The 19,809-nt window shown below is 34.8% G+C and overlaps 1 non-coding gene across 1 annotated transcript; it reads right to left on the bottom strand.

The window, feature by feature from the left end:
* Positions 1-451: 451 nt before the first annotated feature.
* Positions 452-599, bottom strand: LOC119871329. The gene has a single exon (XR_005357441.1). It is a non-coding gene; the product is annotated as a small nucleolar RNA SNORA62/SNORA6 family (small nucleolar RNA).
* Positions 600-19,809: the final 19,210 nt, after the last annotated feature.

Raw genomic sequence — 19,809 nt, forward strand, 5'->3', positions numbered from 1 at the left:
TCACTGGATTATTTGTTTTCTGGGTGTTGAGTTTGATAGATTCCTTATAGATTTTGGATACTAACCCTCTATCAGATAAGTCATTTGCAAATGTCTTCTCCCATTCTGAAGGTTACCTTTTAGCTTTGTTGATTGTTCTCCTGAGGTGCAGAAGCTTTTTATCTCCATGACATCTAAGTAGTTCAGTAGTTTTCTCAAGCATTTACTAGAAGCACTACATTCTACATTCTACTGGAAAGTCTGGTAAGTGCAAGAAGACATACAGAAAATAAGTTTAAAGAGCTTTGAAACTGAAATAAAACTCATAATTTTTAGATAACATAGTTGTATCTGCAAAACAAAAAGAAATAGTACGAATCAATGAATTTCAAATGTTACTATTTCAAAAACAACATAAAAAAGTTATGTCAACATACGAGCAACAACTAGTAATTTAACATTTTTCTTTTTAACTTGTAGCAAGAATTACTATCAAACTCCACTCATTGGACTGAGACCCTTGTGGTATTAGCAAAGACTTGCCTGTCATGTATTACACTGCCTACACTCATGAGTTCATTGGCTAGCTAACAGCCTCAACTCCACATTTTAACAATTACAGTAGTAACTGAATTCTTATAATTATAATTCTTCTAGAGACTACTCCATCTAACAACAGAATACATATCTGTCTCAAGAGCACATAGCACATTTACCAAGATAAACCACATTCTGGGCCATAAAACACACTTCAAAAAATTTAAAAGAACAGAAACCATATCATGTCTGCTTTCAGACCACAATAGATAAAATTAAAAATACAAATATAATTTAAGATCCTCACCTACATGGAGATTAAACAATATCTTTTTAAAGAATACATAGGTCAACAAAAAAATCTCAAGACATATTTTTAAAAAATTGAAGAAAATGAAAATAAAAACACATCAAAATTTGTGGGGTGCTTCAAAAGGAGTGCTTAAAAGACAATGTACAGCATTTAATGTATATATTAAAAAAGAAGAAAGATCTAAAATCAATAATCCACTTTAACTTTAGGAAACTAGTAAAAGAAAAGCAAGTTAAATTCTAAGTAAGCAAAAGCAAAGAAGGAATCAATATTGAAGCAAAAATCTATAAAATTAAAGTTAATCAATAGAGTAAATCAATAAAACCAAAGACTGGTTGTTTGAAAAAACTTATAAGCCTCTCGCCAGGCTAAGTAAGAAAAAAAAGAAAGAGGACACCAATCACTAATATCAGAAATTCAAGAGGTTCAGAAATTACTATAGGTTCTATGGACTTTAAAAGAACAGTAAAGAAAACTATGAATAACTATACACCCGCAAATTTGATTGCCCAGACAAAATGAACAGATTTCTTAAGATATAATTTATCTAAACCCATACAAGAAGAGATAGATGATATGAATAAGCCTATATCCATTAAAGAAGTTGAATCAAAAACTAATAATCTTCCTAACAGGAGCACCAGACCCTAATAGTTTCACTGATGATTTTTCCACTCATTTAAGGAAAAAATTCATGCCAATTCTCTATAATTTCTTTCAGAAAATAGGACCAGAGAAAATACTTCTTCCCTCATCCTATGAAGCCATCATAACCTTAATACCAAAACCAATGATAGTATAAGAAAACTACAGAGCAATAGCTCTCATGAACAGAGATGTAAAAATCCTCAACAAAATATTAGAAAATTGAATCCAGCAACATATAACAAGAATTATACAATATTACCAAGTGAAATTTATTACAGCTATGCAAGTCTGTTTCAACATTCAAAAATCAATTAATGTATTCCATCACACCAACAGGCTACCAAAAAAATCACATGATCATATTTATAGAAGCAGAAAAAAACTTTAACAAAATCTAACATCTATTCACAATTAAAGACTTTCAAAAAAAAAAAAAAAGACTTTCAATAAACTAAGGTTAGTTTACTGAACTAAACTAAAATAGGGAATTTCAAAAAAAAAATAAAAATAATAAAATAAAATAGGGAATTTCCTCAACTTGATAAAGAATATTTACCAAATAGTCCATAAGTATCATCATACTGAATGATGAATTTAAAACTTTTCTACTAAGACAAAGTACCCCTCTCACCACTCCTTTTCAAAACTACTGGAAATTCTAACTACTGCAATAAGGCAAGACAAGGAAATAAAAATATAAAGATTGGGAATGATGGAAAAAACTGACTTTGTTAGTAAATATTCTAATTCTCCATTTAGATAATCTGAAAGAATCACCAGAAAACTCCTAGAACTAATATGCAATTATAATAAGTTTGTAGAATACAAAGCTAATATACAAAAGTCAATCACTGTCCCACATGCCAGCAATGTATAAGTGGAATTTGAAATTAAAAACACAATACCACTTGAATTTGCACCAAAATATGAGATACTTAAGTATAAATCCAACAAGACATGTAAAAAATCTATATGAGGAAAACAACAAACTGTTAAATAATTTTTAAAAAAACCACATAAATGGAGAGATACTCCATGTTCATGGACCAGAAGACACAATATTATCAAGATGTCAGTTCTTTTCCAATTTATTTCTAAATTCAGTGAAACCTTAATGAAAATCTCCATAAGTTATTTTGTGAATATCAACAAACTGTTTCTGATTCTAAATTTTAGAGGGAGAGGCAAAAGACCCAGAATAGCTAACATAATACTGAAGCTAACATAAAGATGGAGGATTCATACTTCTTGACTTTAAGACTTACTATAAAGCTAAAGTAATCAAGACTTAGTGTGGTATTAGTAAAAGAGTAGGCAAATAAATCAATGGAACAGAGTAGAGACAAGAAATAGACCCACATAAATATGATCTGTTGATCTTAGACAAATGAGCAAAAGAAATAAAACAAATATTAAATATCTTTTCAAATAATGGTACTGGAACAAGTGAGCATCCACATGCAAAAAAAGTGAGTCTAGACACAGACCTTACACCTTTTACAAAAATTCACTCAAAATGCTTAAATGTAAAATGCAAATCTGTATAACTCTTCGTAATTAATATAGGAGAAAATCCAGATAACTTGAATATGATGATACCTTTTTAGGTATAACACCAAAGTCACAATTCATGAAAGGGAGGGTTGATAAAGTAGACTTCACTAAAATGTTAAACTTTCTCACTGTGAATGACAATGTCAAGAGAATGAGAAGACAAGCCATGGACTGTGAGAAAATATTTGCAAAAGATGCATCGGATAAAGGGCAGTTATACAAAAATCAACAGTAAAAAAGTCAGAACTGGATTAAAAAAAAAAAAAAGAGCCAAAGACTTTCATAGACACCTCACCAAAGATATACAGATGGCAGATAAGCATATGGAAAGATGCTCCATATGAGATAACACCATACATTTATTGGAATGGCCAAAATCCAGAACACTGACAACACCAAATACTGGTGAGGATGTGGGCGACAGGAACTCAGTCATTGCTGGTGAGAATGGAAATTGATATAACAACTTCCCACTAAACTGTGGAGAGACAGTTTCGTGATTTCTTACAAAACTAAATGTACCCTCACATATGATTCAACAATTGTGCTCTTTGGGATTTACTCTAAGGAGTTGAAACCCTACATACAGATGTTTATAGCCACTTCATTTATAATTGCCAAGACTTAGAAGCAACCAAGGCATCCCTTGGTAGGCCAATGGAATATTATTCAGCATGAAAAAGAAATGAGCTATCAATCTGTTCAGAGACATGGAGGAGTCTTAAACGTCAATTACTAAGTGAAAGAAGCCAACTTGAAAAAGCTACCTTCTATATGATTTGAATATATGACATTCTGGAAAAAGCAAAACCATGAAGGCAGTAAAAAGAACAGTGATTTCCAGGGTGATTGCCAGGGTGTTTGGGAGGAGAGGGGGATGAATAGGCATAGCCCATAGGATTTTCAGGACAGTGAAATACTTTTTATGATACCATAATGATGGATACATGTCATTATCTATTTTTTTTTTTAAATTCATGGGCCATAGCTAAGAGTGAACTGTAATATAAATAATGGACTTTGGGTGGTGATGATGTGTCAATGTAAGTTCTTCGCTTGTAACAATCATGCCACTCTAGTGGGGGATGTTGATATTTGGGAGGCTATGCATGTGTGGGACAGAGAGATATTTGGGAAATCTCTGTTCAATTTTGCTATTTACCTTAAACTGCTCTAAAATATTGCCTTAATTTAAAAAATAATACTTCTTATAATAGCACCTAACCTTACTAAATAGCTAGAAATAAATCTAAAAACTAACACACGTAATTGAAAAGAATTAAATTAGCCCTAAATTAATCAATGTATCTAACATATTAATGGATTGGAAAACTGGCTATTGTAAAGATATTAATATTCCAAAATAAATACTTATAACTGGATATTTTGAGCTTTAACTCATTTAACCTTATATTAGGGTTACAGACCCCCAAACTAGTCTATAGTTGGAATTCAAACACATAGATTCATTTTGTTTTGAAATTTGTGAGGAAATATTACTTATAACTAGACCTTGCAGTCTTTTTTTTAATTGATGATATACCTTGTCCACATTAACAAGTAGACCAAAAAAAAAATGTTATTCAATTGTTTGAAAAACCTCTGTATTATACCCAAAAGTTACATGGTGACCTATCATCAAAAATTATTTTTAATGAAGTCTCCACTGACAAATCAATTTGATCCTCCATCAATATTGTTCAAATCAGAAATTGAAAACTGATTTGCAAAAGGATTTGTTACACAGTTATTTGAATCATTCATTTTCCCAACACCTACATCAATATTGTGAATTGTTCCTGTGGTGCCTCTGAGATTTTTACATCCCAACACAATCTACTATAATAAATTAAAAGTAGATTAGAGGTTTTCCATTCTTTTGTGAAGTGTGAGAAAGGTGATTTTTAAAGGGGAGATGGAAAATGCGAATCTGCATAATGATGTAGGCACTCATAGATTAGTTGTAGGCAAAAGGATATACAGAAGAGGTGAATGTGAGTATTGAATCCCTCACCACTATTTGTTTCCTTGAAACTCCTGGAATATTTTTATGCACTCCCAGGTGTAAACATATGCTGGTTTTATGCCCACTGCACTAAGATAAACTGTGTTTTCTTCTGCTTTCCTTAGACACCTCACTTCAACTCACTGAAATAATCAGGATCTTATAGTAGGCAAGGGATTTCTTCCCATCAATACTTAATTCACCTGAAGGCTGACGATAATTTTGTCCTGAGGTGACGGAAGAGGCATGTTGAGACTTTGGAATTGTTTTTAGCTATAAGATACTATTTTAAAAAAACCCAACGTCAATATTCAAAACCTGATATAAATAAAAACATGAAAGGCTTTCCTACAGTTTGAAGTTGAGGAATATGTTGTATGTGTTTTCTCGTAATTACTTTCAGATACACTGATACTTGTATATGTCAGTAGTCAGAGTATATGATATATGATGCTGTGATTGTATGAGATATAATTATCAACACAACTGAAATTATTTATAAATTAATTAAGCACTAAGCTGTTGGTTTCCAAATATTGCTATGCACATAAATCACCTAGAGAGTTAAAAAAATGAAAATATGGTTTTTGACTCATTTCAAATCCATTGAATCAAAATCACAGTGAATAGAGGCCACATAATTCTTAAACACTGGCCTGCTTATATCCATTTGAGAATTATTCCTCAGTGCTACATTCCCTTGTGATGTGTATATATATATATACAATTATATCAGAGATATAATTATATAAATATACATTTCCTTGTGATGTGTATATATATACAATTATATCAGAGATATAATTATATAAATATACATATATATAATCATGCAAAAAATTAATTGTTCAGTAATTTTCAGGGAAGTGTTTCTTCCACATGATATCGATAAAGTCATAGCAAATTACTTTATTATGTTTAAGCTAACATACCCCATCATGCATTCTATTTGCTTCTCTAGTGAATGGACAATTGGTCTGAATGCTCACATAAGTCAATGTTAAAAAAAAAAAGGTCAAAATATGTTTTGTTTAAGAGTATATAAAAGCATATTGGTCTTTTATTAGTAAGATTATTATTCTCTCTTAGAGAAATAAACGAGTAAAGGTTTAACTGTGCTAATAACTTATTAAAGAAAATCAGCAAGAATTGGCTTTGGAAGAGGGTGTTAATATCTGTCATTCTCTTTAGTTGACAATTCAATCATCTTGACCTCAAAGTACATGTTTATGTAACAAGTTCTTGGTCTCTTGTTGTTGTCTTGATAAGCATGTAGGTCGTCACATTATGGTTGATTTTAAGTGCTATGGAGACTGTTTCACAAAAGAAATTGTCACTACTTTCTATTTAAATTGGGGTCTGGAAGGCTATGTGTAACAGCGTACCTGATAATTGGTTCTATTATGAAGCACTGTCAAGGTAGATTTTCCAAGTACTAAACAAAACGCTTAACACTCATTTTCAGGCAAAAACTGCAACGTAGTGCTTCGGCAGCAAAAAATCCCAATTCTAATTGCATAGAATAAATCCAATTATGCCTTATATAATCCAGATACTAAAATGACACTCGGGGTATTGCCTATGAACAATGTGTTGTTATCCCATGTTTGGAAGAGGAGGTGGGGAGAGTACAATTTATTTTTTAGCATGACTCTTACAGCATAAATTAATTATTTCTAATAAATTAGATTAATAATAGATTAAATTAACTAAGTGTCTTTTCAATAACTCAAATAGTGGATTCAGCTACTTTGTTAGTGCTTTCATAAATATGTCATACATTTTTTAAAATATTTTATTTATTTATTCATGAGAGACACACAGAGAGAGAGAGGCAGAGACACAAGCAGAGGGGGAAGCAGGCTCCATGCAGGGAACCCGACGTGGGACTGGATCCCGGGTCTCCAGGATCACGTCCTGGGCTGAAGGTGGCACTAAACCGCTGAGCCACCCCAGGCTTCCCAATATGTCATACATTTGACATTCAAAGCTTTTGAACTTTTTCCTAAATCAATTAAATGTCAATTAATGAAGTTCAGATTATCAGATTTCTACCAATATCCCCCCTATTCCCAGCCCCACACATACACCAGAAAACAGAAAACTTGAATGCACTTGTATAGGTCATTCTCACTGGGCAGTCTTGGGCAAAAGATTCAAATTCTCTAATCCCCAGTTTCTTTATCAATAACATCTAGATAATATTTAATGTGCCTTGTGGGGTCTTTTGAGGCTTAAATGAGATTATACATGTAAAAAGTTTAACAAGATGCCTAGAGCATGCTACATGTTTAATAAATATCAACTATGATCTGATTTCAAATTGTGAAGTATACTTGCATTCTACAAATTGTAATTTTCAGATATATTCATATAACAACTCATTTTTCAATGCCTGCAACATGTCTCCACTTCTTGGTACTTTGACATAAAAATGAATGAAACAGACTCCGCTTGCCTTGGCTATGTTCTGCAGAAGCAGAGCCAGAGGTGGGATTTATGAAAATGATTTATTAAAGAATGCTTTTAGGAAAAAGTCATCTAAGTGTAAGGGGTATAAACCTGGAAAAGGAAGAAGCTATGCAAACAGCAGTGCTGGAGAAGGTCTAACTCTAGGCTGACTCCTAGGGTTGGTGGCGTTGGATCCCCCTAGGGTCCCCCTAGGTTGAAAGTATCCATTGCAACAGTGTTGTCCCCCCTTTGGTAAAAGTGCTGGGACTTTGTACCTTGCCATAGGTAGTATTTTCAATCGCCCACCAAAGACTTTCTGAAGAAGGCTACAGTCCTAAGCCCTAAACCAAGGGGAAGAGGACAGATATTGACCATACCAATCGAAATAGTAGAAGAGTCTCAGGCGAATAGGATGAGGCATCCCCATCAGTGCCCTCTCCACTACCCTTAATCAGTTCCAGTCCAGGGAAATGGGCAACTAGGCAGGATAGTGATGGAAATCATTTCAGTTCATCTCGAAAAGTCTCTGACAGAGTGCCAGTCCATACTGCTTACAAGTTTTCTCCATCCGGCTGTTTTACACCACTGAGCCTTTGGCCGGCAAAGCCTCACCACCCACACCCTATCTCCAGCCTGCTCAGCTCATACTTTTCTTTCAACACTCAGCCTAAAGCATTATTCCTTTCTGGAGAATCTCCCTGACTTCTATCTCAGCCTCCTTCTACATCTGCTAAAGCAACCTATTTTAGTCCATGTGGGCTGCTATCACAAGAATATCATATACGGGGTGGTTCATAAACAACGATTCACTTCTCATTTAGTCCTGGAGGCTGGGAAGTCCAAGATTGAGGTGCCAGCAGATTTGGTGTCTGGTGAGGCCTGGCTTGCTGGTTCTTATACTGCTATCTTCTCACTGTGTCCTCACATGGGGGAGTGGGTAGAGACTTTCTGGGGTCTCTCTTCTAAGGTCACTGACCCCACTCATAAGAGCTCAACCTCATGCCCTAATTACTTTTCAAAGTCCCTCCGCCACCAAACACCATGACATCGGGTCTAAGGATTCAGCATATGAATTTAAGTGAGGACACAAACATTCTCTCCATACTATCACCTGTGTACAAAGTTCTCGCAAAGACTTATCACACTTTATTGTAGTCACTGGTTGATTTTTTTTCATTTTTCTAATTCAACTGAATATTCTGAATGTAAGAACAGTATCTTCTTATTCATCTTTGGTAAGCTTAGCTTGATACTTAAACATTTTAAACAGCTTAATAAAAGTTTGGTGAATGAATAAATAGATAAGTAAATAAATACATTAACATTCCCTGTGGGACGCCTGAGTGGCTCAGTGTTGAGCGTCTGTCTTTGGCTCAGGTCATGATCCTGGGGTCCCGGGATTCAGTCCTGCATCAGGTTCCCCATAGGGAGCCTGCTTCTCCCTCTGCCTGTGTCTCTGCCTCTCTTTCTGCGTCTCTCACGAATAAATAAAACTTTTAAAAATAAAAAACAAAACAAAACATGCAACCATTCCCTGTGTCACTATGCCAATGTATGATTATACCTAAAATCTTTCTCAATTTTATGTGAAGTGAACCTATTTATAGCTAGACTGGCACATGATTTTGGATTTCATCGTATGGTATTCATAGTCACATAGTCACTCAGTGCCCAGAAGGTGAATTCAATTCTTTGAAACTTTTCTGGAACTATTTTCATAGTTCTTCAATGCATGCATTAAAAAGGGGGAAAATGGTTTAAAAAGGGAAAAAAAAGAGAAAAATGTTTTCACTAGAATTTTCTAAGATGCCCCCCAAAAACAAAGATAAGGTAATTACAAAACAACAACAACAACAACAGCAACAACAACAAAACAGGAGATACCATCAAGAATAAGAGGGGTGTTCTAGGATGTTACTTGCTAGAAAAAGCTTCTGCCTAAGCAATGAAAAAAGAAGGCATCTTTGCGTTTCTCTGAGAAAATTTCTGCTTTAAATTCCCTTGGAAGTGTAAACTCCTTCTCAAGAGGTAATTTTGTTTTGGTTTGGGTTTTCTTTTGTTTGTTTGTCTGTATATTTTTTTATTGGAGTTTGATTTGCCAACATATAGTATAACACCCAGTGCTCATCCCATCTAGTGCCCCCCTCAGTGCCCATCACCCAGTCACCCCATCCACCGACTCACTTCTCCTTCCACTACCCCCTGTTCATTTCCCACAGTTAGGATTCACGAGAAATAATTATTTAACATTAATTTCTGGCAGGCTTGTCACAATAAAATGAGTTCAGGCTTTATACTCAAAAATTTATACTCCAAGAAATTCCAGTAAATTTATATAAGGACCTTATATTTCTATGATCCTGTGAGAACTTACACCCTATTTTCAGTATGTCTGTACTTCTTTGTAGGCAATTTCCATATGCTGCCTTATGTAATAGTCATTTTTTTTTTTTTTTTTTTTTTTACAAACTTGATATCTCCCATGCAGGATTCTAACCATGCATAGGACCAAGAGCATTGATTAGCATCCAAGAGTCCATAAGATGTGTTTGTTGAGTTGAACTGACATAGATAGTGATCAAACTGAGCCATACTATTTTTAGTCAAAAAGAAGTTTTGAATAGGCATGAAAATGACTCTATTTGTGCTTCCTTGGCTTGGACAGTGCTGATTGGGCTTGAGGAGGAGTCTCTGAATCCTCAAGAAACCTTAAGAAAGCGACTCAAATGCTTTCTTCCGTGCAAAAATTGCCAGGCTTCAGAATGCTAATTATCCAAAACAAAATGTGCACTTTTGGCCACAGCTGACTCAGCTGAGGATCCATGAAAGTGGGGAAAGCGCATGAGGCTGGAGTTGATAAAAAAAGAAGGCATCCACTTGGACCTGGCTTGGTTGAAACTACACAATTGGAGTCTTCCTTGTGAGCAAATCAAATCCTCTTTTGAGGAAGCCCGGATGCTGGGCCAAAAGAAATGTATCTTCTTTGGTTTGGCCACGATGTCAACCAAAACTCAACAGACTTACCTGTTCTTTAAGGTAACATATATTTGCTCCCTTATGACTATCTAGATTTCCTTTTTTTACCAGGACAGCACCCATATTGGATTAGGGGCACAGCCTGCTCCAACATGACCTCATCTCAACTAACTCCGGCTACAATAACCCGATTTCCGAACAAGGTTACATTTTGAGGAACTGGGAGTTAAGGCTTCAATATATAAATTGACGGGAGATATAGTTCAGGTCACAATAAAGCTCTTTCACTTGGCTCATGTGCCCTTTTGACTTACCCCCGTCCTTGTTGCTGTTCTTTTTGTTCACTTATTTAGAAGTCCTTTATCTCTGGTGCCACAAAGATGTTCCAGACTCTGTAAGACTCTTCAGGCTGATCTTGTATGTTACCTGCCCCAAGTCTAGAATCAGCTATTTCTCAGAAGAGTCCTGGTTCCTTTTACTGGAGAATGCCATTAGAAAAAAGATCTGTGTGCTGGGCATCCTCTTTGCTACTGGGGTGTCATTTTTTAGGTCATCTGAGAAGGCAGCACAAAGAAGAATATGTTTGTATTCTGACCCCTGTATATACTCCTATCTATCAATATTACTGCATTTGTATCTATATTAACTTAAATATAAGTTCTTACTGAAGTCTCTAACCTTATCCCATTATCACATGGATTATTCTGGTCGACCCCTCCTTGATCTGTCACCTCCCCCACCAAAGCTTTTACTTAATTGTTTATTTCCGCTATACACATACAGCAGTAGCTAATTGTCAACCCACATGCCCTTCAGAAATCATTCTATCGACTAGACTACAATGGTTATGTGCAGTCTCTTGCCTTTTATCTCACAGTCTCCATTCATGCCCCAAGTTATTTGGGTCACACTTCATTCCCTACCCCCTTTAGCGAAGTTGTTTTGTATATTTTTAGTGCATTTAACTTCTCTTATAATAGTCTCATCCGTTCCTGGGATGCCCGACTTCCTAAGTGATTTCTTTTTAATTTGCATATATTAAAGTTCGATGTTATGATATGAAGTTCTGTGGGATTTGACAAATTTGTACTGTCATGTGTCCCTTGTTACAGTTTCATACAGAGTAGTGTCACTCTCCTAAAAATTTCCTGTATGTCACACAGTCATCCCTCTTCTCTTCCCCTCAAACAACTTGGGCTCATGATATTCTTACTGTCTACGATTTTGCCTTTCCCAAAATGTCATATAATTGGAATAATATAGTTATGGTTGCCTTTTTAGGGTAGATTGCTTCTTTCACTTAGCAATATGCCTTTTGAAGTTCCTGTATGTTTTATCATGGCTTGATCTCTCTCTTTCTCTCTTTTTGAAGATTTTATGTATTTATTCATGAGAGACACAAGGAAACAGCGACATAGGCAGAGGGAGAAGCAGGCTCCCTGTGGGAAGCTTGATATGAGACTCGATCCCAGAACCCCAGGATCACAACCTGAGCCAAAGGCAGATGCTTAACTACCGAGCCACCCAAGCATCTCCCCTTCTTTTTTTTTAATTTATTCGAGAGAGAGTGTCTGGGGTGTGGGCAGAGGGAAAGGGAGAGAGAAACTTAAGTAGACTTGGCACCCTAATGGGGCTTCATCTCTTAACCCTGAGTTCAAGACCTGAGCCAAAACCAAAAGTTAAACCCACTGTGCCATCCCGTCTGTCTCCCCACCCCTATTTTTTTGATTATTGACTAACAGTCTATTGCAACAATGTATCACAATTTGTTTATCCAGTCACCTATAGAAAAACATCTTGAGCACCTCCATTTTGGGGAAGTTATTAAACTTCTATAAACATTGATGTACTATAAGCATTTTGTGTGGACATATGGTTTCAAATGCTAAATGTGTAAACATATGAATGCTGGATTATATGGGAAGACTACATTTGGCTTTGTACAAAACTTCCAAACCATTTTGCAAACTGGCTACCATTGCTACCATTTTGCATTCCCACCAGCAAGCAGTGAGAGCTTCTGTTGCTGCACATCCTTTCCAGCATTTGGTATTACCAGTTTACTGGATTTTGCATTTATAGTAATTGTGTAGTGGCATCTCATTGTTATTTTGCAAGTCTCTATTGATAAATGGAGTTGAGGATCTTTTTATATGCTTATGTACCATCTGTATCTTCTTTGGGGAGGTTTCTGTTCAGAAGTTTGCCCATCTTTCAAGAGCACTTTTTTATTGTTTAGTTTTAAGATGCCTTGGTGTATTTTGGGATATTAGTCCTTTATCAAATATGTGTTTTGCAAGTATTTTCTCTTGTCTTTGGTTTGTCTTTTAATTTTCTTAACAGTGCTTTTAGTAGCAAAGACTTTAATTTTGATAATGTCCAACTTATTTTTCCTTCTTCACAAATTGTGCTTTTGGTATTGTATCTAAAAAGTCATCACCAAACCCAAGGTCACATAGATTTTCTGCTATGTTATTTTGTAAAAGTCTTACAAATTACATTTTACATTTGAACCTATGATTCAAAAAAAATAAAAAATAAACATGATTCATTTTGGTTTAATTTTTGTGAGAATTGTAACATCTTTGTCCAAATTATTTTTTGCATGTGGATACCCAGTAATTCCATGACCATTTGTTGAAAAGACTATCCCTTCTCCATTGAATCGTCTTTGATCCTTTTTTGAAAATCAGTTGACTCTGTCCCTGGTCTTTCTATTCTGTTCCATTCATCTATATATCTATTCTTTTGCAACACCATGCTGCCTTAGTTTTTGTAGCTTTATATTAAATCTTGATTTGGAGTGGTGTCAGTCCTACTGCTTGGTTCATCTTCAATATCGTGTTGACTATTCTGAGTCCTTTTTGCCTCTTCATATAATCTTTGATATCCACAAACTGATTTTGATTTTGGGATTGCATTGAATCTATAGATCAATTTGAGAAGCATTGCCACATTAGGAATAATGAGTCTTCCAATCCATGAACACAAAATATCTCTTCATTTATTTAGTTATTTGATTTATCAGAGTCCTATAATTTTCCATACGTATGTCTTATAAGGATCTATAAATCTTTTACATTTTTGTTTAAATATTTCACTTTTGGGGGCTAATGTAAATGCTACTAGATCTTTTTTTTTTTTTAATTTCCAATTCCAGTTGTTCATTACTGGTATCTAAGGAAGCCACTGACATTTGTTTTTGTTTTTGTTTTTGTTTTTTTCCACTGACATTTGTATATTGATCCTATATTTTATGCCCTTGCTAAATCACTCATTCTTTCTGATACCTGGATTGTCTGTGGTTTGGTTTATATCTTGAAGTATTTCATGCTCTTTCACCACAATCATCTTTTGCATCTGGGATAGTCCCCCCATAGACCAATCATGAAACTAAATTAATTATGAAAGTCAGTCTGCTCTACTTAATTCAATTAAACTTAATTGCATGATCCCTATATTCCTAATCATGCTCACCTAAGGGATGTGTTACCTTCATGTTTTTAAACAGATTTTCTGAGCCAAATCATTTTCACAAATATGACTCTCAGAAAAGACATTTTAGGTACAAGAAGACCGAGGGAAATCAGATTTATCTCATTAACCTAAAAGTTTGTGCCAAACCTCATAATGATTTGTGAGCTGCCCATAAAGCCTCATTGATAATGGAAACAATTCTGCAAGAGGGACTAGCATGTGAACAAATTGCAGAACTGACTAATTATAAAGGTGAAACAACATAGAGTTAACTTTTTGTATTAAGCCATAATAAAAAGCATTAAAAATCAAGCTTCAAGCTTAAATTATGATTGTGAAAATCAGTATATAATCACATTTAATGCAAATGCCCTGATATAAATTACTGGCATAAGACAGATTGCACTGTTTTCCTATAATATGCAAGTGTAAGTAATTCCTGATTTAGAAATTAAGAACAGTAGCACTGCTAAAGAACTCAAAATTGTGTGATTTAATTTGTCTCAAAAGACAAGGAGGTTGTATCATTTGACCAAAAGTTGCATGGCCAGTGAGTGGTAGAGACAAAGTTGAGATTTAATCTGTATACCATTATGCTCTTTCACTCAATTCATGGAGTACACATACACATGTAATATACACATATATGTACACACATAAACACATGAATAAATTTATATATATATAAATTTTTATATATATAAATTTTATACATATGTATGATTTCTCTTATGGAAATAGTAATTTTGCTATGTAGAGTGATAGGTGGGTCAATCTATTCTTAGAAAATTAACATAATTGCATCTTTCGAGAAATTGGAAGGTGTCAGCATAGGCTGTCATGATCAACTGTGTGCTGTCAAGCATGGACCATGCCCAACAGTTAACTATCTTTAGAAATCGCTAAGAAGGTGGGTTTTGTAACACTCTTTTAAAACTGGATCTCGGGATCCCTGGGTGACTCAGTGGTTCAGTGCCTGTCTTCAGCCCAGGGTGTGATCCTGGAGACCTGGGATCAAGTCCTGCATCGGGCTCTCTGCATGGATCCTGCTTCTCCCTCTGCCTGTGTCTCTGCCTCTCTCTCTCTCTCTCTCTCTCTCATGAATAAATAAAAACAAAATCTTAAAAAAAAAAAACCGACTCTCCTGTGTTGTAAAAAAAGCAATATTAAAGGTAGGGTTGAACTATGATCTTCCTGAATCTTGACCTTCCCATGAGCACAGAGAAAAGCAGAACAGGGCTGCTAGGCATGAATACTGGGTCATCCTAACCATCAAGTGGGAAACACATCAAGTGTTCCTTTCCCTTTCTCCCTCACCACCAGGTCACTCATCGATATTGCTGTGTGAAGGGTGTCTGCTCCAGAGCTGGAGAAAGACTCTGAGTTGTTCTTCAACCTGTACTGAAGAAAGGGAGACAGAACAACCTAAAGTGAACCAAAAGGTCCCCCAAAAGCCCCAAAAGGCAAGGTGAAATAGGCAGATTTCCACTCTTCTTTCATTGAAACTTTCAGGTTTGGCATGCTTTCCATTTGGGAACCTGAGCACTTTGTCAGAACCTCACAGCCAGAAATAAAATAAATTATTACTTCTGAGGCCAGGTTTTAACAGTGGCAAAGAAAACCCAAGAAGAAACAACAGTATTATAATTGGACGAAGGGCACTCGGAATCACTTTTGCACATCTGCTTCTTATAAGGATGATAAGCGCCTTACAAACAGAACAAAAATAAATGCAAATAATAATAGAGAACATTTTTTTCTTTCAGGAGATAGAAGGTGTTGATTTTTATTCTTTTTTTATTTTTATTCTTTATTAGAGTTAATAACATCTATGGAAATCTGGAGAATCTCAAAATGCGATGCTATGATTGAAACACTTTTTCTATTACATCAGGTTACAAATTTGTTTTACCAATTCCTAAACTGCAATGTATACATTATTGCTTCTGATACACAGTATCCAAATTCCCTCTATTCATTTATTTCCCAGTTGTTGTCTTTAATTGAATTTTTATATCAAATAAATCTATAAACCAACCGACCAGGCATAGCTTTGGTTTCAGCACTTTAAATCTGAAGCAATATTTCTTCTATCAGATAAATATGTAATAATTTCCTATCTTAGGAGATAATGTAGCATGGCAGCTAAAAGCAATAACTTTGGAGTTAGATGACCTGGGTTAAAAACTTATTTTGAGCTCATGACCATTTTGAACATGGGGACCTGTGAGGGACCTGATGTGGGACTTGATCCCAGGACCCCGAGATCATGAACTGAGCCAAAGGCAGACACTTAACCTCTGAATCACCCAGGCATCCCCCTTCCTTAAACTTTCTAAGCCCCAGTGTCCTTATCTATGCAAAGGGAATGATAATAATAATACCTGGCTCTTAGTTTTGTTATGAGGGTTAAGTTCATGTATGAAACATATCTTTTACACATATGATTGCCCCTTCAATACTAGTTATATTTTTCATTATGTGTAAACATTATCCCACCTGCAAAACTGAAAGGCTATTTACAAATAAATAAGACACCAGGGAGACCTCACTGCTTTTAACTCATTAACAAAGAAGATATGTTTTCCTTTCAAAGAGTATGAGACGTTGGAAAATCAGGAATAATATAATACCAAACATGTTATAAGCATTCAAATCAAAGCTACAGAAGGGAATTTGGAGGGATATGAAATGGAACATGAATTTGCAAAGAGAAAGCATATTCAGAGGGTTATTAGAAGTAGAGGAGTGTAGGGTATATATTATTCTGAATTATTAAGCTATTTCAATTTTGCATTTGAGTTATGAAAATGCCAATGAATTAACTCTTTTGGAAATTGCTAGAAGTACTTTGGGGTTATTAACATTATATAATTGTGTACTTAAAGAGCAATAAGTTTTCCCTGGAGGAATAAAGAAAACCACTATAGTTAAGTGACTTTTTATTTCTAGTGGTATTAAGTTCTACACTATGAAGCAGAGATGCTCTGAATAGAAACACATAAAAGAGCAATAAGTTTGGAATAAAAACTTGGGTCTTTCCCAGTTCTCTTGTTGCCTACATATTTAATCTTTGGATGTTCCAACCCAAGCATTTTTGAAAATAAGAGACTTATTTTAATATAAAAGTTTTGGGAATATTAAACAAGATGACCCACGCTCAAGTTGTTTGCAAAATCCAAAGGGCTATATAAGCTAAGGTGCTATCCTCTGAAAATAAAATTTAAAACCCTAACTATCTGAAACCACCTTATAATATGATTTTTACTTTTCTCTCTTGGTTAGATACATTGCTTATTTTGTTCTCATTAATCCTTTGTGAGTCATCGGCATGACTATTATTGTTCTTGTTTTTAAGACTATGAAACTGGAACTTGAAGAATTTAAATGATTTTATTATTAGCATTTGGCCTGAAGTGCAGAGGCAAAATCAAAAAGCAAAGTCTTAAGATACAAAGTCCAAGCATCTGGCCAGATACCAGCTCCCACTTTCTGATTTTCAATAGTCTTCAGGATATTTTGAAATAAGGGGCACCTGAGTGGCTCAGTCAGTTAAGCATCAGCCTTCAACTTAGGTCATGATCCTAGGGTCCTGGGATTGAGTCCCACATTGGGCTCCCTGCTCAGCCCAATCATAGGAGATGATGTAGATAATGCTGAGCAGGGAGCCTGCTTCTCTCTCTTCCTCTGCCTGCTGCTCTGCCTGTTTGTATTTGTGCATGTTCTCTCTCTCTCTCTCTCTCTCTCTCTCTCTCTTAAATAAATAAATAAAATCTTTATTGAAGAAGCTGGGATTGGCTGTAGACGGTCAGGCAGTACAGTCAGCCAGCTCCGGAGCTGTGGCTGGAAGAGAGCCAGGCTAGCAACGGACATTATTTAGTCACCATCAAAATCAGTGTTTTCCTGACTTTTATAATTGTTATCCACAAGAAGAACTATGTCGTACCCAGGGATCTGGAACACACTCATATACACAGTCATCAGAAACAAACATTTTGTTGTTGTTGTTGTTGTTTAAAGATTTTATTTACTGGACACAGAGAGTGCATGAGTATGCAGAGTGGCAGGCAGCTCAACCCAGTGGACGCTCAACCCACTGAGCCACCCAGGCGTCCCCAGAAACAAACATATTGTGAAACAATATTTGTCCTTATTATAAGAAATGTGCTTGAATATTTTCTCAAAATATTTCAGCGCATCATTGGATTGTCAGGCATCTGTGTCTCTTGGTTTACCTTCTTTTCAACTTCAGTTCTCATGCTTATGCATATGCATTGGAGTGGTGCTGGTGAGAGTGACCCTGATGGTCATATTTCTGTAAATAAACATATATTCTGTATATAAATTCCACAAGGATTTCAAATGGTTGAAGAGTAATCTTACCAAGAATTAGAATGAGCTATCACAGTGAGCTAAGAATTGAAATGTCGATCAGAAGGCTTGTATTTTAAGCCAGGCTTAGGCCCTGATACAATCTTTGAGGCATCGATTATGACATAATCATCATAGAAAAGCTTTGGTGCCCTTTCTATTCCTTTTATGATTCTAAATTAGTTTTCTGAAATAAAAAATCTCAGGCAGCATATAAAGGATATTTTAATGTATACTAAATAACATACTCTATATACTCTACTACGCTGTGCTTCATAATGTATGGCATACTCTACAAACAGAATCTAGTATGTGTTTTTCTTTTTCTAGTTTATATAACTTTACATAAAAATGTAAGCTAACTGATTCCAAACTATCTTTAACCAGTACAAATTAAACACATGCTACTTAAAATACATTGTTTTCTTAATTTTAGAAAATTTTTGGATGAAGATATGTTTGTATATTAAGATGGAATAGAAGATTATAGTCCTATATAATACTACCACTAAAATTAGTGAATTAATTATTACTTGATGGAAGTATGATAAGTATTCAAAATCAAAAGTTATTCTCCATTTTAAAATTAAGTGGTTAGAAAAGTGTCTGTCTCCCAAAAGTAATATATGTATTTAAAACAATTCTAAATGTAATCACTGGAAGTATTTTTCCTTTCAAATGTTGAATTAAGTGATATTAGAGTTTTTAAGTAGTTATAGATATTCAAATAAGTCCCCCAAAATGTATGAAAAATGAGAACTTGATCTAGCACATATTAAACATATAAAGCTATACTGGTCAAATTAATATGATCTTGGTTTAAAAATGGACTAGAAATAGATACCAAGATATTATTATATTTAATAAAAGATAAAGTGATATTTCAATTCATTAAAAGGAAGATGATTATTTTATAATATTATTTTAAAAGTTTACTCATCTAGAAAATAAATAACTATGTTACCTATTACGTTATTCTATAAACAACAGAAAAATTATAAAAGTGTGCAAGACTTAAATGTTGACAAAGAATAAAAACAGGGCAGCCCGGGTGGCTCAGTGGTTTAGCACCACTTTCAGTCCAGGGCGTGATCCCGGAGACCCAGGATCAAGTCCCATGTTGGGCTCCCTGCGTGGAGCCTGCTTCTCCCTCTGCCTGTGTCTCTGCCTCCCTCTCTTTCTGTGTCTCTCATGAATAAATAAATAAAATCTTTTAACAAATAATAAAAACAAAACACTACTATATAATTTAAGGTCAAGGACAGCTTCTTAATTAAGCTTCAAAATCCAGATGCTAAAAAAGAAAATATGTAGAATCAAAATATTTAAAAAAAAATTTATAGCAGATTATTACATAAACCAAATCAAAGAACATAATATAGAATTGAGATGTAGATTTGCAATTTAGGTAAGAGAAAAAGAATTACTATTACATATCTATTGCTCTTAACAAATTGAGCAAAAAAGACATTAACCCAATTATCTGCTGCAGAGCACA

Source organism: Canis lupus, chromosome 3 (genome assembly GCF_011100685.1).
Source record: "Canis lupus familiaris isolate Mischka breed German Shepherd chromosome 3, alternate assembly UU_Cfam_GSD_1.0, whole genome shotgun sequence".
NCBI lineage: Eukaryota > Metazoa > Chordata > Mammalia > Carnivora > Canidae > Canis > Canis lupus.